General features: G+C 41.3%; 1 protein-coding gene across 1 annotated transcript in view; it reads left to right on the top strand.

Moving 5' to 3' along the window:
- LOC306961240 (zeta-sarcoglycan-like) overlaps positions 1-22838 on the top strand; it is a 285411-nt gene that overhangs the window by 122860 nt on the left and 139713 nt on the right. The window lies entirely within an intron of this gene.

Genomic DNA, 22838 nt, shown 5'->3' on the forward strand with positions numbered 1-22838 from the left:
AGTTCCCGACCTACTTTGTCAAATATGTTTAATCTTCCTCTCTACTTAATGTTCATTCAAGTTACCTGAACATACCACCATATTAACACACATTCGAAACAGCAAAGCTTACCATAAATAAAACATTTTTGAAGTTGCTATGGGGACAAATAGACGTGGTGTTTGATAAATTGCCGCAGCAACATTGCTATTTTCTGATAACTCCCACATTATTCTTTCTTGTCTTTTACACAACAGATGTACCACAGATTTCTCTGCTAATGACAACATGATTAAAAGATATGTTCATATTTCGAAGTAGCAGTGCCACATCTTTTGAACAGTATTTTATTCTTTCCTTGTGCTGGCCTGACTTCTGGCCTCACTACAGTAGCTCTGGTCTTGTCCAACAGTCTTGTCTCTCACCTTCTGCCTGAGCAGACATGTTCTGATGTACAACATCCTTTTTCTCTGTAGCTGTATTCTTACCTTTGCTCAGCCAATGTTGTAGCACAATCTGCATCTCAAGCTTTTTCAGGTCATAAAGATCTTGAGCATCTGCCACACTGAGATTTTCAAATAGTTTATGACTGTTAATTACACAACTATTATAAAAAAAAAAAAAGGCTTGTGTTAATTTTTCCTTCAGGGTCAAAAAAGTAGACAATGGAGCTCAAAAGTCCCGCCCACTTCAAAACCATTCTATTTTGCCCATTGACTTTTCAAAAAATAAAAAATGTGCACAATTATCATTATCACCACAAAGCTGTGTAGCCTCTCTTGTGTCCTTAAACTCTTAATATTTTCAACTTGAATTTCTCAACCTGAGCATCTTTTGACGTGGGCGGGAATGTTGAGCTCCAATTATTTCATGAGATTTGATCAGCGTGATGGCAGGGCTTGTAATCAGATTAAGTTACAAATACATGTGTACTTTCTAAGCTTGAATAAATGACATGCATTTTACCTGCATGGCATCATTACTATAATGTATTGTGAATGATTGTTATGATGAGCGTATTGATTTTGGATTGCTTTTCCCGACCGTTGTAAAGGTACTCTCCATATTCACTTGTTTGGTGCATGTATTTGACTGAACATTATGGATCCTCTGATGCCTCTCAGGGCGTTGTGTCTAATGGATCCATCACCAAACAAGTGGTGTGTGTTTATCGAGTGCTTTTCCGCGTCATGCCAGAGTGTGTATTTTACAGCATCTGCACAACTTGTACACTGTTGGAGTAATTACTCATTGTGCTCACCGTGAACTGAAGAGGATAATTAGATTGGTAAACAAATGGCAGCCATTTTAGCAGCAGCCGGATCACTTACTCTGCTCAATGGCCTTCTTTGACAGGAGTTTATGAGGGCGTAGAGCTGTAGTTCGCAACCTTTTGAGTTGCGACCCCCATTGTAAAAAAGCGCTGTTGTTCGCAACCCACAAAGCACATTTTCCATTCAAACTACATATACAACATGATCTGGCAACCCCCCAAAAAATGTCTTGCAACCCCCAATGGGGTCCAGACCTCCAGGTTGAGATGAGAACCACTGGCGTCAAGAGTTACACTGGATCTTTTCCAAAGCAGCTGGTTGTGAAAGTCATATATTTAACAAACACACCCAGACCTTTTTTTCCCCGGTACATTGGCTTCCAGTTTCTTTTAGAGTTGATTTTAAAATCCTTCTTTTTGTTTTTAAAGCCCTCAATGGTCTTGCCTCTTACCTGTCTGAACTCTTGACTATTCGTGACTCAGGCAGATCCTCGAGGTCGTCAGATCAGCTCTTGCTAGAAGTGCACAGGTCTAGGTCCAAGCATTGGAGTGATCGGTCCTTTCACTCGCTGGACCCAGACTCTGGACCCAGACTGCCCCATGATCTGCGCACCATCACTGGTTTTGTCCTTTTTAAATCCAGGCTTCAGACGCATTTATTCAGACTGGCTTTTAACACTCAGTAGCACGGCAACACTTTAGTGATCTTCATCTGTTTTACTGTTGTATTGTTTGGTGTATGAATGTTTTTAATGTGTTTTATGTGATTTTATTGTAAAGCACTTTGGTCGCCTTGAGTGTTGTAAAGGACTTTATAGATAAAAAATGATTGATTGATTGAAATATGTTTACAGCTCTTAACAATTAAGTCTGCCGTGGATGGGTTGGTCTAAACCCATGGCAGTTGGACGTCATGCTGGCATATTGGTTAGCACCGTGCATGCACAATTTATCCCTTTCTTAGGGGTCAGGACTTTCCTCAGTATTTACAAATGACCTATATAATGTATAAAAAATGTTATGCATTATTTGCACATTTTAATTATAGCTTGTGGTTTGTTTGTTTTTCTAGCCGTGATATTCTCTGAATGTTTTAAAAACAATTTTTATTTCTGTCCCCATCGTCTTCCTGATCTATTTCATTTGCTCTGACTTAAAGCTGCATTTCCCCATTATTAGAAGCTGTCTAAAAGGCTGAAGATGAAATGACAAAGAGTGCAATAAAAGCAGAGAAAAGGACTAAAAATAGCCCTCCATTTGTGGATGATGAGGTGTCCTGTGAAGTGCCTGTTGTAATCAGCACTTCCGAGGGATGGGGATAATCATTTGGCATCTGTGCCGATGGCCCAGGATAATGAGCGGGAGGCATGGCTTTGGGTCCATTTGAATGCACGCAATTCGAAGATGCTTTTTCTCTAAATGCCTAAGTCGATCTGCTCCAAACCATTGATATTCAGTATTATGCAACACCAATGTAACAACTTTGAGGGATCATTGCACATCCTCAGCCCGTCAGAAGACGTGATACAACAGCAACAAAACATCTTCTGTCAATGTCCACTTACAATCTATAGTGTTGTCTGTCATTTTCCAAATCTCTTTAATTGTGATAATATGTTATAGGTGGCTGATGATTCGGCACTTACTTCTATTCCTTAAGTCAGCAAGTCATGTGCCTTTTTTCACCTGCTTTGTTTTGACAATAGCTAAATAAAATGTCTAAATATTTTGGACCCCAGATGTTTTGTTTTGGTAACCTCAAATAAATAATTACAGATGTTTGTATCCAGAGTTTAGTCTGCTATACTTACATCCCAAACAACAATTTTTAAATATTGCTTAATCTTTTGTTTTTTTGCACCGAATGTCTGACAATCATCTGTTACTATTGACAAGCTTGCTCAGTTGAACTGTTTGACATTTGTACATCTGGGTTTATTGATTTATACATTTATTAATTCTTCTACTGCGTCATTTCACCTCTTACCGAACAAAGACATATAGAATGTGGGTCCACCTCTGGAGCAGCCTGGGTGCTTATTTTGTCTATGAATCATGGCTGATACGATAATCAAGTCACCCCTCATTGTTTGGCTACAATAAAAAGGCAGCGGGAGAGAATAAATAGGGGTCTCGAGTTGTTGTGTGGGAGTGTGTGAGACGAGATTGCAGCCATACATCATAGAAAATGCACAGGTAGGACAAACCTAATGTTGTCCAATGAGATTTATCACAGCGTTCACACTAAAGCTGCAAATTCAAACAGACATAAAACCTCCATTATATGAAAATCTGACATAAAAGATTGTTTCAAACACAGTTAAAATGATCCTGAAATGTTTCTTTTTTCTTTTGGGCATCAGGGTTTGTCTTTTCCTGGATTGATTTTTAGATTGTTTTTATAAAAAAAAAAAATCTTATATAGCACTTTTCCAGATGCTCAAAGTCGCTTTACAATTCCATGCATTGTTCATTCACTCCATACTCAGTGGTGGTAAGTTACTATTGTAGCCACAGCTGCCCTGGGGTAGACTTACGGAAGTGAAGCGACCAGTCTGCGCCATAGTCCCCTCCGAACACCCCCAACCACTCACTCACACAAACATTACATTCACCCAGACTTCCTCGTGTTACCAAACGGTCTCCCATCCAAGTACCGACCAGGCCCGTCCCTGCTTAGCTTCAGAGGGCTGACGGGATCAGGAAGAGCAAAGGCGGTATGGCCGTATTGCAGTGCCACTGACTTACAACAAGGAACGCTCGTCCTCAAAATGATGGTGGTGAATTTGTGGCCATTTGCATGTTTTTAACATATTTATACTAATTATTTCTACATTGAATGCTTTCCTTTGAACTTTGAACCTAAACGTACGCTCCACACGTCAATATCCTGTTCCATTTAGTTTATCTTTACCCAAATGAGCTTGAAAATCTTTTTAATCTTTTTGCTTCTTGCTTATATCCACATTCAGTTGCTTGTGCAGACGTGTAGGGTGATTCATTCTTTAATTATAATCATTATTTACACGTCCTTTTTTTTGCACAGACCTTGTAGAACTTCTGCAGAATTTTTTTTCACTTTTTTCACCATACTGAATCTTCATTGAGCTCCCTTATCTCCCTCATACTTCTTTTCATTGCTGCGGTCAATCCCTCTTCCTGTTAGCAGCGCCGATATGCAGATATGTTTGAGTAACTGTTGAAGTGCGGCTAAAAAATGTCCATGCCTGAACACTTTTCAATGCTATCTCTGCCTCCGCACCGACTTTCTGTCTCCCGGCTTGCATCTTCATTTCTCTTGCACCTGCTGCAGTGGTTTGCCATACACCCCACTCAATATTCCTGCTTCCTATAGAAAAGAGTGGTGAATAGAGGTGACCTAGCAGGCACATGACAAGAAGACAGCAAGACAGGTGATTTACACATGCTCTTAACATTACAGAGATTTGAACCGGGGCTCCATTTAAGTGAAAGCAAACTGTAACTAACAAGGAATTTTGATTGAACTACTTGCACACAAACTGAAGTAGCAATGTGACAGGGCGGGAATTGCTTTAACTGCTTTTAGTAGCTCATAGAAAAACCAATGACCTTTCTCTTTAATTATCCAAATGGTTTCGACCGTATTTGGCAGATAATCAACATGATGAAACAATGCAATGGCAACAGCACACAGCCCTGGTCAGTGAACACACACATGATTGATCGGCAGACAGACTTTCGCCACTACAGCAATTCCAATTATCAAAATGGTTTTGACAATCAATGTGTAATATCAGCGTTTTGTGGCACAAGGTGAGTGCTGTGTCTTTAAGTCTGCTCTAGGGTAGCTGTGGCAACAGGATAGCGCTGAACTAGGGGAGTGGAATAATCTGCAAAACGTACTGTGCTGGGTTATACTGTGTTATACTGTGCTATACTGTGCTTTAAGGCAGTTGTTCTCTACTGGTGGGCCTGGACACAAAAACGGGTCACGGAACAATTTTCAGTGGGCCGCAAGCCTTTCCAAGGAAATATTTCTCCCAATGTTATACAGTTGTACTCAAAGGTTTACATACCCTGGCAGAATTTTTATCATAATGAAAAGAGACAGTACCAAAATTACCCTGATCATAAGTTTACATACCCCAAGTCCTAATACTGTGTGTTGCCCCCTTTAACGTCAATGACAGCTTGGAGTCTTTTGGTTCTAGTTGTGGATGAGGTCTTAATTTTTTCTGATGGTAAAGCGGCCCATTCTTCTTGGCAAAAAGTCTCCAGTTCCTATAAGTTCCTGGACTGTGTTGCATGAACTGCACATTGAGATCTCCCTTCAGTGGTTCAATGATACATATTGTCTATTTGACCTTCTACATGTTGAGAAGGGCTTAGGGTGATTGGTGGCAGGATAGAGCGGACACTAAACTACAAAACAACCTTTCACAATAAAGATAGTTCTCATCATCATCCATACAAAGTAACTATGTATATGCAATAATGTGCGTATACATTTCCCTGTGTACAGAGCCTTGTTGATATATCGCTGTTTCCTCTGTTATAAACACTCATGGGTAGATAGTAGTCTATATACTTTGTATCCACATCCCGTACTGTGTTTTTTTCTTGTTTACTGAGAGCTGTGACAACCCCCTGAGACGTTAAGTGATTTTGAGCAACCCCCAAATGTAATTGCATCTGATTCATACAGACCATTTAATTTGGCTTAAACTGCAGACAAGCTAATGAAAGCCCCTTTGGGTGAAGGTTACGTGATCGCCATATGCGCATGGGAAGACAGTGTGCATCATTATCTAACTTCATATCCATCACCTCATACTTTGACGTCAGTACTCCAAGGCTCTGAAACAGCCGTAAACAATCGACTATAGTCAGAGCTGTCGACTGTTTAAGTATTAGCTGGCCATATACTTTAGCCAATGCTCTCCTAACATGCTTCCACACTGAGGACAGTTGTTTAAAGGGACACTAAGCAACATTTTTAACTTCAAAGAAAAAGTGAATATATTTGTGTATGAAACAAAAATGTGGAGCAGACTAGGTGAGTAATAGTGTCCTCTCCCTGGAGATGCTGAGTCAAGATGGCCGACAGCAGCTGACCTGTTTTGAGGTTCAGTAGAGTTTAACATGCCCTAAGAGAGGAACTGTCCCTTGGGAGGTTTAAGCAAATAAACAAACACGGCTGATGCTCCTATAGGCTGGAGCAGACGAGCGGGGCAGAATATCCAATGAGGACCAGGATGGAAATAGAAATTAGATGCAGATGATGGTGAAAACAATCCAAATCACCTCTTTCACATTTCCCATTCTGTATACAGTTTTTAATATGCCAGAGTCACAATGCTTGGAACTATGGGACTTTAGATGGTATATGAACAGTGGCTATAGAGTACCTGGGATTGTACCAGAGCTTTGTCTGTTCAGCAGGTCCGGTCATGGCTGAGCCATATTATTTCAGCAAATTAAATGGTAAAAAGTCTTCAAACATGACTGAAAGGGCTACAGGTACAGAAAACACTCAAGTTGTAAATACAAACTGCAGTCTTCAAAAGCTGATTAAGTTTAAGGAGCACACTTTTGGACAATGTTAATCACCGGTGAAACTCCAAATTATTTGGGACCAAATACTGAGGGAAAGTATGAATACAAGCTTTAGCTTTGAACAAAACGACAAAATGATTTACTTTGTGCAGCTGCTGCTATTACTGCAACAATCTACCACCGAGACAATGACCCAATCTTCTCTTGGACAGTTTCAGCATTACAACCCACAAAACATGTGTTTCTCAACAAAATTGGAGAAATCCTGGTCAAATTCCCAGTTGGTGCAGGTATTGGCAGTAAAGGCATCTGGCACACAACGTAATTCACTGTGGGTAATATCGTCTGTGTCCCTGCGTTTGTTTGGTGCTGTTGTGAAAAGTTTATTATAAATGATTTGATTGTGTCAGTTTTCAGTGCAGTTGTGCTGTTATAATTCAGAATTGGCACTGGGCAAGTATAGCAAATGAAAATAGTATCATTCTGCTTAATGTTGGGATGAATGGGCCTCTGTTCTCTCTTTAAGGTAAATACATACATGACATGATGACTGTATTTAGGAAATGATCAATGTGAGTCATGTGTGACTTGTATCTTTCACCCATAAAGTTTTTAGGGATTTAGATCCACCTCATTAAGTGTATACATTCATCTTTTGTATGTAAATCGTTCCATCACACTTCAGTATTACGTGTGTCATTTACGTCTCTGAGCCTTTGCCAGGATTCCCCCCGAGAACGTAGGCGGCGTTTGATGCTTGTTACACTCAGATTGGTGCCTAATGACAACACAGGCGTCACGCGTCACAGACAAGTCATTTGTCTGCACATACTGTACGGACGGGAGCTAAAAAAAAAATATGGAGGGAACCACATGGTCACCCTTATGCAGGCAGCTGTATGCACTTAGGCACAAACACTCGTACTCTCGCCCAAGCGCGTATGTCTGCTGTGGACGGCGCCATTACACCACATTACAGCCAATGAACCGGTCCATATGTCTCCAGTCAGTCAGAAAACGAGAGGGGAAGACACAGCGGTAAAATGTGCATCTTTATAGAAGTGTAAGACGTACTGTACTGTATGTGACGGATGTGGAAACGCTGAAGAAAAGTGCGCGGTGCTCCATGAATGGCATTGGACCATACACACAACTAACCTATGCATATATACAGTACAGTAAACATTCATCCTAATTGGGAAGAATAAACGCACCTCCTTTTGGTACAAAGCCTGCGTTGAAAGGCCATTATGAAAATTACATTCAAGCACACTTTTCCTATAGCTAACAGAAAGATAAGGCTTAAAATTAGAGTGCACCATTAATTATAGATTATTACCTGACCAGACTTACAAAGAGAGGAGCCAGACTGAAAATCTCACACACTCGCTCTCATCGCGGCACACGAGCCATGAGCGCTATGCTGCTTGTTAGGTATAGGTAATTAATCATGTAAATTACCTCCTTCTCTCGTGCCCCGGGGACAGATGGAGGGTCCTATGTTTGCATTTAAGTAGGTGTTTTAGGCGTCACGTTTGCAGCGATTAGCATATCTCCCACATTAAAATATAGTCTACTTAGTTTAGTAAAGTATAGGCCGGTTGGAGAAGTGTTGAACCTCAAGGCCACTCAAGTACCGCTGCTATAAGTGTCATTGTTCAGAGATGAATTCATCTTTATATATTCAGTGCACTATATCGTGTGTATTTGCGTGTGTATCTAAACGGATGTGTTAAGTTGGTGGTCTCATTCCCACTTGAACAATCTTTACCTGCTCTTGAGTTCAGGACCATAATGTTCAATGGTTTATGCTCTAAGGCTGCTTGCCTTCATGGTGTGTGTCTGAGTGAATAAAATAAGGCTCTAGGTAAAGCTGTAAAGCAACACTTGAATATGAAATTATTATTGTTTCGCCACTTCTTTTGGAATATATGATAGGACATGGACATGCAACAAATACTAAAGAGCCATCTCCAATACAAAAAAAACAACAACTATTTTCTCTGAAAGTGCATTGAACATCTTTTGTGATCTGTTTCCACATGGTGCTCAGTAATCGTATAACTCTCTTTGTTGTGCAAAGTGAACAATTGGCATCGATGCATGGCCCCTCCGAGGGGCAGAGAAAAGCTTAATCCTGAGGTGGCTGGGCACGCTGCCCTCTCTCTTTATTCATGTTTCTGATGCCTCGTGCTGCAGTTCCACTGTGACAGTTTTTGGCAATGACGCTGCCGTGTAAATCAGAACAAACGGATGTGTGAGCTTTTGCCTCTAAAAAAAGAGAAAGAAACATCAGTGTCAAGGTTGGCTTTAATCATATTCCCCTAAATAAGTCACACATGGAAATTAAGTAGTTGGCCAGCGGTTCGTATTGTTTATGCTCTACTGCACATAAGTCAACAGAACTTGAATGAAGAGTGACACTGGTGAACTGCCTCCAACTACACTTTATACATCACATAAACATTTATGTTCTGCTTCAAAATCTTCATTGTTTATTTATTGAAATCACACTAAAGATAAATGTTCCTGGCCACATTGCTATACATTTTCAAAACCTTGAGTTCTGGAGATACCAGTTTTGTAACTATCAAAATTGAGTAAGTAAGCAAATCTTTCCCATTACTCTTTACATGTTACCAAATGAGTGAGCTGGTGAATTTGTCAGTGTGTATAGCCGACTAAATGGTAATTACCCATGGTTCTTTGCCTAAAGCAATAGTTCCTGGGATGAACTCCAGCCACTAGCGACCGATAATGAGATTATTAATTTAGGGTCTGGAGTCTGCAAGTCCCCCCTGTTAATGCTTCTTTCTCTTATTTTTTTTTTTACTCTTTATGATTTAAAAACTACTACCTGAGAGGTTTTCCCATAACAGACAAGTATAAATCACACTCAGTCTTTTTTGGTAAAATTGTGCTGAGCTCTTCATATGTTTTCGTTCAGTCTCATGGCAGCTCCTCCTCTTAGTCCTCTCTGCATCGGAGCATCTGTTCCTGCTTCAGCACTGATACCTGCCGGGTATACAGGTTATCTCCCACATTGGTTCCCAAACATTAGGAAACATGGATAATTAGCTTCTAATACAGCATTTAATCAGAAAAAAAAAGGGACGGAAGACGGCGAGGGCAGATGGAGGGGTAAAGCGACTAACAGAGGATGCAGTTGAGCAAACAGGAAGAACAAACCAAGGCGACGAAAGGAAGGAGGAAATAAAGGACATGTCTCAAAGCTTGCATCAGCATCCATGAGGGCGCTCTATCCCCATCTCTGTGAGGCGCCAGATGGCATTGGTCTCTAATCACAGTGTGTGACGGTCTCAGTATGCGGAAAATACTGAAGATGTGTGTCTATGATAAGGCTGTAAAAATAAGTGCATGTGGTTTGTATTTTCATATCTATCTTGTATTGATCACTTTACTATTTGAGCTGTGATTAATAGTTGATACAGAGCTATGTCATTTGAACAATATTTTACTTTTTACACCCGTAAGAGCACTGTCTGGCCAACAAGTCACTCGCCAATATGTCATTTTGCCTTAAGTTCATGACAGTTTGAATGTGGTTATTATACTGGGTGGCTCCTCTTTTGCTAGTCAAGTCTACTTCTTAGTCACACGGGCGTTGTCGGTTTGGTGTCTGTCTTTTGACCCATCCTTCCAGGGGCAGCAGTTGGGTGACTGCAGTGCATTGTAAAGTGTGTGTCGTTTGACCATTCACCCCTGGGCTGTTTGGCCAACATGTAGTCGTGTTGGACTGACAATGTTAACAGCGCTCTGCACTGCTCAGACTCTCGTATCCATTAGCAGTTTTAATGCCTGTTTGATTGTGTCTGAGGATGTTATGGCCTTCGTGACAGCAACAGCACGTCTGGCCATTTATTATGGTCACGGATGAAATAGCAGCAATACACATTTAAGACCTGAAACAATAAGCCAATCAAATAGTTTTACACCAGACAAATGCGGCCACGGCGGTATAGCAGTTAGCGCGACGAATAGTTCACCGTGGACCACACTGCCTCCATTTTCATGTTTCAGTATTTTTGTTCATGGATTAAAGAGCTTATCCATGAGAGTAGCAGGACACTGGACTTAGTTAAACTTAGATCTCCCTGATGGGTTGCAGGTTTATTAGATTATTTTATTGCATGTTTTACATTATTATTTTAGAGCAATGTTGAGAGTGCCAAATACGAGTATCTCGGTATTTTGGATAAACTGCGTTTTATCTGCCATTTAGCAGGTGTCAAATTTCCACGTGTTTGTGGACAGTGTTGGTCAAGTTACTTTAAAATTGTAATATATTCTATATTAGTGATTACAGCTTTAAACATGTTTCAAAAATGTAGCCGAGTTACACTACTTTCAGTTACTTTTGGCAAAATATAGACTGAAAATAGTAATAATGCCACTGAACATTTCCTATTCCTCCTCTATCCCCATTCTCTTGTGTTGTTTTGACGATGTTAACTACACACAACTGCAGATCTTATACATCAGTGTCCAACTTGATTTGATGATGCGTTACATTTGGGTGGAGTTTGACATTTTTTCGTTCGTACATCAATCCAAACCATTTAAATGCACTTGTAACTTGAGTTACTTAAATTATAATGACTAATATATTACCATGTTTTGTGTAAGTTACTGAAAAAAGTTTGATATTTTTGTAACTCGTTACTTTTGTAATATGTTGCCTCCAACACTGTTTGTGGAAGATACTGTTTCTATACTGATGCAAACAACATTTTTACAAGTTTGGCATTTTAGTTACACTACTTTCAGTTACTTTTGGCAAAATATAGACTGAAAATAGTAATAATGCCACTGAACATTTCCTATTCCTCCTCTATCCCCATTCTCTTGTGTTGTTTTGACGATGTTAACTACACACAACTGCAGATCTTATACATCAGTGTCCAACTTGATTTGATGATGCGTTACATTTGGGTGGAGTTTGACATTTTTTCGTTCGTACATCAATCCATACCATTTAAATGCACTTGTAACTTGAGTTACTTAAATTATAATGACTAATATATTACCATGTTTTGTGTAAGTTACTGAAAAAAGTTTGATATTTTTTAGGGATGGTCCGATATGAGAATTTGCTGCCGATACCGATATCCGATATTTGCCTCGCTGCTGTGGCCGATATCCGATATTTGCCGATATTTATTTCAACGTTAAAAATCAATAGAAAGGCTCAAATGTGGTAAAGTTTGCAAATTGCTCCATTATTGGAATGTCTTATGCTTATGCCTGGGACACATCTCACACACCAGGATGAAACAAACAATCCCTTTTATTAGAAAAATATTAAAAAAGACCAAATGCAATGTTAGAGTGAAATGTCATTTGGATTTTGGCTAAATATTGATTCAGAACTACTTATTATTATACTTTCACCCATGTCCTCTATTAATGGGAAACACTGACACTGGGAATATGTTAGGCTACTATTGATTCTATTGTTTATTTAAACATGTAGCCTACCATGTTGTTTAAGCTACATGTTTTAACTTTAAACAAATCTGATAAAGGACACACTGCTCTGTATGAAGCTTTGGAATTGCAAAAAATAGTCACTTTAACAGCACCTTATACTGAACTTATGAGGCCAGACTGAAGATTTAGAGTTGGTTTAGAGCTGGCAAAAAGCAAACAGTAGATTTACAAGATCAGCATGAGCTTTGATCTGCTTTGTTTTCAATGGTAAATGCGCTAACGATCGCAAAAGCGTCTAATTAAATATGCGCGAAAAATGCGACATAACACCTCGTTTTCACGGGTCATTAACATGACAAAAGTGGGCGCAGTAAACAGGAATACTGACATTATCATCTCTGTAGTTAGACATACATGATGTCAGAAAGGTCATGTTTACGTGTTGTAGCCTATAGCCTGTTAGCAGCTATGCTAGCGTTAACAAACAAAGTTATAAATCTGGCGTCAGGACGGAGACACTTTTGAAACACTCACCACTCAGATGTAGCGACAAATAATCCATCAGAAAATGATTCATGTTAATCCTGACTCAGAACAATGTCCATGGAGGCAGTTTCGTCCAGTTTGTTACAGCAGACACTTGTGGCTCTGCATCTCTGTGGTGTCCAAGTGTCCGCTCCACTTTGTTTAAACTTAGTAAAAACATATTTTCTTTTGTAGACGTGTGAATTTATGCTGGAGGTTCTTTATTTTTAGGAGCCACTGTTTATTTTAGATAATTTGAATAAACTGTTGGCCCAGTCAGGTCAGTTTAGCCCAGGGTTGCCAGGTATGGGCAGCCAAACCCGCCCAAAAATATCTGAAAACCGCGGAAAACCCGCGGACATACTGCGCGGCTAGAATTTTCAATATTGTTTACTAGTTAACAGAGCCCATGTGCTACGACGACATGAGAAACCGCCCCTACTCCCCTCCCTTATTGAAAAAGCAGCTTACAGAGCCTTGGATTTGCCTTCGAAATAGTGATTTTGATCAATTCAACATTGATTACAGCAAGGCCAAAAACCGCGGACAGTTTTTTTCACCCGCGGACTGGCTTTAAAAACCGCCCAATTCCGCGGTTTAACCGCGGACCTGGCAACCCTGGTTTAGCCCGTCTACACTGCTGCTGCATTCAGGTGCGCTACGACATTACGGAGCAGTAAATAATTAAAAGAAAAAAAAAAATATCGGCCGATATTTCCCAATATCGGGCCGATACCGATATGTCAAAAATAGACAAATATCGGCCGATAATATCGGTGGCGCCGATATATCGGCCATCCCTAATATTTTTGTAACTCGTTACTTTTGTAATATGTTGCCTCCAACACTGTTTGTGGAAGATACTGTTTCTATACTGATGCAAACAACATTTTTACAAGTTTGGCATTTTAGTTAGTTTTATATAAATAGAAAACATTTGAAGCTTGCTAACTTTGAAGCCTGCATCTTTTCAGAAGTCATGCCAACTCCAAAATGCAAACACAGAGCATAATGACTGCAGTAGTCCGAACAGCAGGTGCACCTCCACAGTGATATTTTAGGTTTAAGACTCCGCAACATTATCTGCACCCTGCTGTGAGCCTGCAGCTGGTAAACTGGCGTCTCTCGTATGCAATGTGACATTTCATATGGATCTGACTAAAGATTGCACACACAAACACTGTACAGATGTCGCCTGTGTAATGACTTCCTCCCTCTCTCTCACACACCTGGTGCACTAGTGGTGCCAGCATGTTTTAACCTCGAGGCTCTGCTGGTGAAAGCCAACAGAAGGGCAGAGAGGAGAAGGGAACAGAACAGAGAGGGAGACGGTGAGAGAGCACTATAGGAAGAGCGGTGCTTAAGACAGAGGCGTATGGCTGAGAAATGTACTGTATGCTTAACATGGTGTTCAGGGGTCATCCGCGGTGCTAAGAGAGCGTCCATCATGACCTGCACCAGAATGCTTTTAAGGCTTTTGTCTGTTCTGGTTCTCTACAAAGTAAGTGACCTTTACAGTAAAGAAAAGTAAAGTTAACTTTAGTTAACTTTTCCTTTATTTGTTTATTTTTGGCAGATCTAGATCACAAGTGTTTTGGTGTTGATAGCTTGTATAACAGATGTTTTGAGGGTGAAGTGCAGCCATATTAAGCATGAATAAATGGTCTTTATTCTGTTAAATAAATTAAAATGACTTCCCCACGCCTGGATGAGGTCACCCTTGGCTTTTGATAAAGTAAGAACGACTGAAACATGAGCATTTGAAACAGGTCATGGAGAGAGAACTAAACATTGCAAGAATGTGTGTGTAGCACGAGGCTGACCCAGTGCCTGCCACATTTGTAGTCATAGATTGAGAAGGGAAGAGACCGCAGCAGGAAAAGACAGATGGTGCAGGGCACAGACTGACACATGTGCTGGGAATGAGAGAGAGAGAGAGAGAGAGACAGAGATTTGTGATGTATTGTACTGCGCTGACCCTGGGCTGGGCAGGGCAGCTCCAGTCTGGCACACTGTGAGCACAGAAAGACAGATGTCTGGGGCCACTGCCAGCTACCAACATCTGATAGGACAGTACGGCCACTTCTCTGAGGCTTTGTGAAGACCACAAGCCTCACTGCTCCATTCACATTCACCATCGGATCAACCGCTATGTTTTACTGATAATGGGTTGACAACCTGACAACATCTGATCCAAAACCTAGGCAGGGAACGACTCTTATCAGTCATTATAAGTTTCATACATGTTTTTTGTGTTTTGAAATGCCACTACAGAGATTCTAGAGAATAAAAGGGGTGAAAAATCTAATCCAACTGCAGCAAACAATGTTTTTTATTTTTGTTTTATCAGACTGGCCAGTAACACCTATTGAGTACAGTCCAGCTATAGAGGTAGCTCAGTTGGTTGAGCATCTGTTCAAAAGGGGGACGTAATGTTTACAACGATCCCTGTCAGTCACAGTCCCAGATTTACCTCAGTAATATCTGCAGAAATGACCCGTGTCCATAGCCTATAGGGCAGGTTTGCAGAGCAAGGTGCGGGATAGAGCATCACCGTACACCAGAGTGTGCTCTAGGGTCTTTAGGAAGAGCTTTATTTGTATAGCACCTTTCACAGACATGGTCACAAAGCGGTTTACATGGGCTCATTTCACATTCACTCCACACACGGCAGTGGCAAGCTACGTCTGTAACTGTGGCAGACCGGCAGAAGTGTGGCCGCACATATCTGTACCAATGGATCCTCCACCTCTCTCTCTCTCTCTCTCTCTCTCTCTCTCTCTTTCTCTCTCTCTCTCTCTCTCTCTCTCATATAGGCCTATACTGTATATGTGTATATATGTATATATATGTATATATATATATATATATATATATATATATATATATATATATATATACACGCACGCACGCACGCACGCACGCACGCACGCACGCACGCACGCACGCACGCACGCACGCACGCACGCACGCACGCACGCACGCACGCACGCACGCACGCACGCACGCACGCACGCACGCACGCACGCACGCACGCACGCACGCACGCACGCACGCACACACACACACACACACACACACACACACACACACACACACACACACACACACACACACACACACACACACACACACACACACACACACACACACACACACACACACACACACACACACACACACACACACACACACACACACAGTAAACCAGATAAAAAGGAGTGCTGTTCCTTTTTTCCGTCACACATGATTGCTTCCTGGGAGCACTGAAATCACAAACACAGGACCTCCTCTGCCTCAGGATTCCCTGCACATTGCCTCTTTTGTCCAAAGCACTTTTCTTTACAGCACAAGTGGTCATCCGAGAGTTCCAGGGGTGGACCCATCTGTGGAGCACCCCATCCGTCTCCCTCCCACTGGCCCTCTTTTCACCCTCCATAACTCTCCCAGCTCAATCACTTCCCCTTCTCTCCTGCCACCACTCCATTCTGACCAAATCTCATCATCATTACCCCTTGCTGCCCAGCCGCCCCCCTCCCCATCTGCCTATCCTCTATCTCCTGTTCCTCACAATGGCACAGTCTTGCCACTGGTGTGTTTTAGAGTTGGGTGCCAGGCCTGCACACAGGGACCAGCTGTGACCCCCGCAGCCTCACCTCGTGTGCTCCTGTGCCAAGCCCTGGCTCTTTGGCTGATGAGGGATGGAAGCACAGCAAATGGGGTTGTGAGCTGAGAGGACACAGAGCTGCTGTGAGAAGAGCGGACACTATAACATGTAAAATGCTTTAGGGGGATCTTTGACATGCAAAACATGCCGGTAGTTAATGATTCAATTTGCTGCTTCCACTCAATGAATTGATTTATTAGATTAGATCTCTTCTTCTAATGAGACAGTGGTGTTGCTTTTTGTCCTATTATTGGGGGGGTATTATGCAAAATCGACTTTTTCAAGCTTTACATCATGTTATTATGTCATTCCCTCATTAAAAACATGCCTGAAGTGTTGCCTTGGCACATTCACGTATTTTTGAGTAATCTGTAAAAACTCTGATGGCAGCCATTTTAGGGATAGGTTTGCCTGAGTCCTCCTAGGAACGCCCCCACCTCCTGGAGACGCCTCCGACCTTTCGTCACCAGCCGAGTTACCAACCATTGCTCCTCAGCAGAACCCCCTCCCCACTGATGCCACAGACAGCGTGTGGAGGGGGCGTGTCGGAAAGGGTCAGAGGTTCTTAAAGAGACAGAGGCCTATTTCAAGACATTCGCTACAGTCATTTTGAGAGAGCAATTTTATACAAGGCAGATATTCTAATTTACTGCATTTACAGACCAACAGAAGGTTTTCTCATAGTGTGTTATAGACTGGTGCTATGTGATTGAAAAAAGCATAATACCCCCTCTTTAAGGTTTTATTGTTTGTTTCTGGGTTGATGTTTGTACTTGATCTGGTGTGTCCAACATACATTTCTCCCAAGTCGATTTGTTTGTTATTCTCATGATTGTGATTCTACTGTAGAATATGTAGAATATGTTAAAGTTCACCATGGTTAAAATATTCAACCATTATAAACATATTCCGTATTGTTTGTAAGAACATTGAGCATTTTTCCTCACATTAATTGAATGCCAATAATACCTTGAGGTCTCACCATTTTTACATAATGAGATATGTTCTTGCCTGAGCTTAGAGTTGATGCATACCTGTGTGGTCTTTGTGCGTGCCCTCAGTCACGCAAAACGACCAAAGATGTTGTTAGCATTTGGCCTCTCCCAATGTTTTCCTATAGCTCCAAATGGGGTGAAGTTAGAAGCGACCAAGCTCTTCCACGGGACGCGCAAAGACCAGACAGATACACATCAACTCCTCAGGTAAGAACATATCTCAGTCTGTAAAAACGGTGGCTTGTTCCTTTAAAGCACCATTTATCTACCCATTTGGTCAACAGTGGCATTAAAACGTTCTGTGGTGTCCAGGGGCCCGACGACGGTGATAGTGGCCGGTATCAACGGCTGCTGGTCTTACACTGATGTTCAAATGATTCCCTGGACCAGTATCTGAGCAACTTGAATGAAACGACTGAACCACATTGGCATTTAATTCACACAGTCTATACTACCGCTTCAGTATTAACCATAATGAACACATTGCCAATTTACAGGGAACAATTGGGTGAAAATCTTGTGAAGCCAAAACAAGACAATACTTAGTTTTTGTTTAGTTTGTCATGTGCCAGGCCAAGCTTTAAAGGAACAGGCCACCGTTTTTACATACTGAGATATAGCCTTGCCTTAGCTTAGATTAGTTGATGCGTAATGTGTGCGCTAAGTCACGAAAATGTTGTTAGCATTTAGCCTCTCTCAGCATAGGTATGGCTCCAAACTTAGAAGCAGCCAAACTGGTCCACGTTTTCCCTATGTAAATACAGTTACGTGAGCCTTTACACGATCAAAGTGGATAAAAAGGGGCACTATATTTAGAGGCGTAATAACACCCGGAGTACTTTGACGACATTATTGCGCGGACGTCGAGGTGCTCCAGGTGTTATTACACCTTACATATATAGCACCCCTTTTTACCTGCTTAGAAAATCGACATGTTTAATTTTGTGTGACTATACTTGGATCGTGTAACTACTCACTGTATGTAAATAGGGGAAAACTTCACCCAAGTTTGGCCCCATAAAGGAGAGGAGGAGAGGCTAAATGCTAACAAGATGTCTCTTCATCTTTGGTCTTTTTGTGTGAAACTGTAAACTAGACTTGGATCGTGTAACTTTTCACGTAAAGTCTGTATTTAAATAGGGAAAACGTGGAACAGCTTGGTCGCTTCTAACTTCACCCCAGTTTGGAGCTATACCTATGCTAGGAGAGGCTAAATGCTAACAACATTTGCGTGACTGAGCGCACGGATAAAGACCGGACAGTTACGCATCAACTCGTTTAAGATCATGTAAGAACATATCTCAGTATGTAAAAACGATGGCCTATTCCTTTTTTGGTTCTTGGGACGTAAATTACACTCACTTCACACTCCCGGCTGAGGGCGACAGTGAAAATCTGAAAACCACCATAAGCAAAAGTAGTTCTGATGGAGGCATGTGCTGACCTGACAACAATTCTCAGTTTTGCTTCTGCCTTCTTTTTTTTTTTTTTCATATTTGGCTTTAGATGACGGTCAAATCAGTGTGGCTCTGGACTCTGCTGAGGTCTGCGTAGTCGGAGGATGTGCAGCCGAAATGAGCTGGAACATTGGACCACTGCGTCTTGCTCTGTGTGTTGTCATGTGTTCTGTGCGCAGTCCAGATTTAGCTGGTTTCCTGCCTGCTTTTATTTGATATTCTCACTTAGAATACACCCTTTTGCCTTTTTTGGAACTATGCGAGCTATCTAACCGCTCCAGCGTGTGCGTGGCCTTTGTGAAGAGTAGCCATTTAATACGCAGACCAAAGGAAGCCGAGACAATGGCGCCATGTTTAGCCTCATTAATTACAATGTTTATGTGGAGTGGGACTTTGGGCCACGGGGACTGGGAATTGTCTCTCTTATTCACTGCCTTTTTTTGCGAGTAATTATATGGGGGTATTTCTGTCAAGTCAGGTGTCTCAGAGCCAAGCTGTGCTTTAGTGATAGCACCACGAGTTGTTTCTATTGTCGGCTGAGGAGTCTCGTTTGCAATTCAGTCTTCTGTGAAATATCACATCATTTACAGAAGCACACTGTCCTTGGACTTGCTTTTGTTAGTTAGCAGTATTTATGACAAGGCAGGACAATATTTATTTGCAGTTGTTTTCCCGATAGCAATTAGATTATGTATTTACATTTCAGAGCATTTGTTATAGAATTTGTTTTTTGCAAGTTGCATTATATAACTCAAAGAAATGCAGCTTCTGAGATTTTCTAATTGTGACTAATCTAGCTGGTCCAATTTCCTATAAATGAACAGTGCAGGCAGCATACCAATAAAGCAGTTAAGCATCAGAAAACGGTGACAGTGACTGATGGTAAGTGCTCGTCTGAGCGTGCACAGTGTTTGCTGTTGCCTGCATGCTCAGATGCTCCTCAAAATTAGCTCAGCACTTGAATGATCCCAGGGACTGACAGGGAGAATCATTTTCATTACAGCCCTCTCATTCATGTTAATTAAGCCAATAACCTGCAGATGATGAACTTGTGAATGATTTGTCCCTATAGAGATGCTCGTGTTCCGTTGCTTCCGGCTCATTTTGCGCTATTAATCATATGACGATTCCAGGATAAATACTTGAAACTATTTCATGTGTGACGGTGTTGGCGGAGTTAGTAGGTTGTGTTTACGAGACATTATAACATTCTGTATCGCTTTAGATAAAAGTAATTCCTTATTAAAAATTAACAAGCACACCTTAATATACAGCGTTACCTAACATTCTTGAAGCTGCGCTATTGTAAATGCTGCTCTAAAATAACACATTATTATTGACAGAAGTAGGAGTGTGAGTGTTTTGACCTTAATATCTCTGTAATTACTGGGCGTAAAGAAAACCAGGCATAAAGTTCAATGTCTTCACTGTAAACAAAATAAAAACAAAGACGTTTTTTCCCCCACTCTGATATATATATAAAAAAAGAATAGTGTCCTTTTTCAACCACAAAGTTTAATATGACAAATCTGTGAACTCAATCCCTCACAAAAATAAGTCTCAATATGCAAATTTCCAGCCCACAAAGTAATATAGGCCTCAAAATTGGATGAGGGTGAGTGCATCAGAGGGTCCAAAATCAGACGTTCAGGTGCTTTTCTAGGACAACGGCTACATAAAATGGGAACATGGAAGAAAAAGGCACTTATGGCGTGAAGCAAAGAATAGTCTGAGGCGATCTGATGATAAAATAAAAGTCTATTATCATTGGTGTCTCCAGTTTAACAAAGGACTTTTATTATATCATCATGCCTCAGACTCTGCTTTGCCCATTGGAACATCTTTATGTCCCACAATGAGGGCCTTTTGTCTTCCATGATCCCACAATGTAGGCCTCAGTCGGAAATGATGACATCAAATTCCTAAACACTGTGAACGCTGCCTGTCGCTGTGCACGCGGTGGTGCTAAAGGTTCCTTGCCCGCTCACCATTTACAGTACACATAATTCTTGTCTTGTAAAAGCACATACTGGAACAAGACACTTCTTATTGTCTATAGCTCATCTGTCAGCCCCCTGTAAAGTAAATCTGATTTGAGAATACACAGCTCTGTCTTCATTTTGATACTGTAGTTGGACAGCTTTGCAACACAGCCAAGTAAACACACACGCACGCACACACGCACACACACACACAATGTTTTTTCTAATTTTGCGTCTCCTCTCTGGCTGGCAAGACAAATGTCCCATCTTGGTACATTCATTTTTCTCTGGCTGTTTTGAGATTTTGTTTTGTTTCTACCATTTAACCAAATTGATGAGCAGTGAGCTGTTTGACTCTGCTTATACAAGAATACAATTAAGGATAACACATGGCACGGCGGTTACAATTTGTTATAAATAGCATGAATATTTGTAGTAACACTTTTTGAACACTTTTTATTAACACTGGTGCTTCACAACTAGAAGGTCCTGGGTTCGATTCCGACCTGGACATGGGGCCTTTCTGTGTGGAGTTTGCATGCTCTCCCAGTGCCTGCGTAGCTTTCCTCCAGGTGCCACTAAAAACATGTACAATAGGTGAATCCTCCAGCCAGGTCATTCTCACCATCAGCCTGGCTCCACATCTGCCGCCGCACACTGCTCCTTACGGGTCATCCCAGCGGCGTCGAAGGATGGGTCAAAGGCAGAGGACAAATTTAGTTTCGGGGGCCCTGGGAGATTTTTTGGTAACGCTTTATATTAAGATGTGCTCATTAAGTATTAATAAGGTATTAATAAGCCTTAATAATATGCTTGTAAAGTAGTAACATCCTGCTTATATACTTTTATCTGTTAAAGGAATAGGCCACCGTTTTTACATACTGAGATATGTTCTTACCTAACCTTAGCCGAGTTAATATATCCCCGTCTGGTCTTTGTCCGTGCGCTCTGTCACGCAAACGGAGCACATACGCAGCCTCTCCCACATGTCATATAGCTCCAAAAATGCTCACGATAGAAGCTACCAAGCTCTTCCACGTGTTCCCTATTTAAATAAAGTTACGTGAAGTGTTTTCATGCGAAGTATATTTACACAGAAATGTAACATGTCGATTTTATAAGCAGATAAAAAGGGGTACTATATTGTGAGGCGTAATGATACGAGGAGCACAACGTCCGCGCAGTAACTCCTAAAGACTTCCCCCCGCTCACTTCCGTCAATAGAAGCTGCGTGACTTGTAGAGAGCTAGCAGAGAACAGTTGAAGAAGCGTCAAGTTTTAGCCGATAGCTCTCTGTTACTACTGCACGTACTGGACAAAGACCAGACGGGTATATATTAACTCGTCTAAGGTTAGGTAAGAACATATCTCAGTATGTAAAAACGGTGGCCTATTCCTTTAACATACTAATAGGCCATTAATGATAATTAATAGCCAACCCTAAACCTAACCCTAACCATAACCCTTACCCCTGACCCTAAAATGATTACTAATGCTTATTAATACTTAATAAGCACACCTTAATCTAAAGCGATACCACAATGTCCCTGACGTTGGGAATGGCTTGACAATTTTAGAACCTATATAAGACCCAAACCCTTTTCCTAACTGTATTCATGCCCGACTTGTGCCTAACCTTAACCAGACACATGGATGGTGTTATTATTGCAACATATACCGCATCTATCTAGGAGCTTACAAACGATAAACTATGACTAATACAAAGGGCTCCTGAAATCACTGGAGCGGCAGTACTCAGATAATGCAACTCTCAGTTTCGCCCCATTCTATAACAAAGACTGTTCTAAATAGTGATACTGTAAAAACAAGTAGTAGGTGGGGTTATGGCAGTCCTGACCACTCCTCTCAGGAGCTACCTCTAGCTCGCATATTTAACCACTCTTAAATGACTATGCAGGGTCAAAGACAAGAGTGAGAAGAAGCCTCATAACTGAAGTGAACCATCCTCT

Source organism: Gobius niger (assembly GCF_951799975.1).
Source record: "Gobius niger genome assembly, chromosome: 3".
In the NCBI taxonomy this organism is placed as follows: Eukaryota; Metazoa; Chordata; class Actinopteri; order Gobiiformes; family Gobiidae; genus Gobius; species Gobius niger.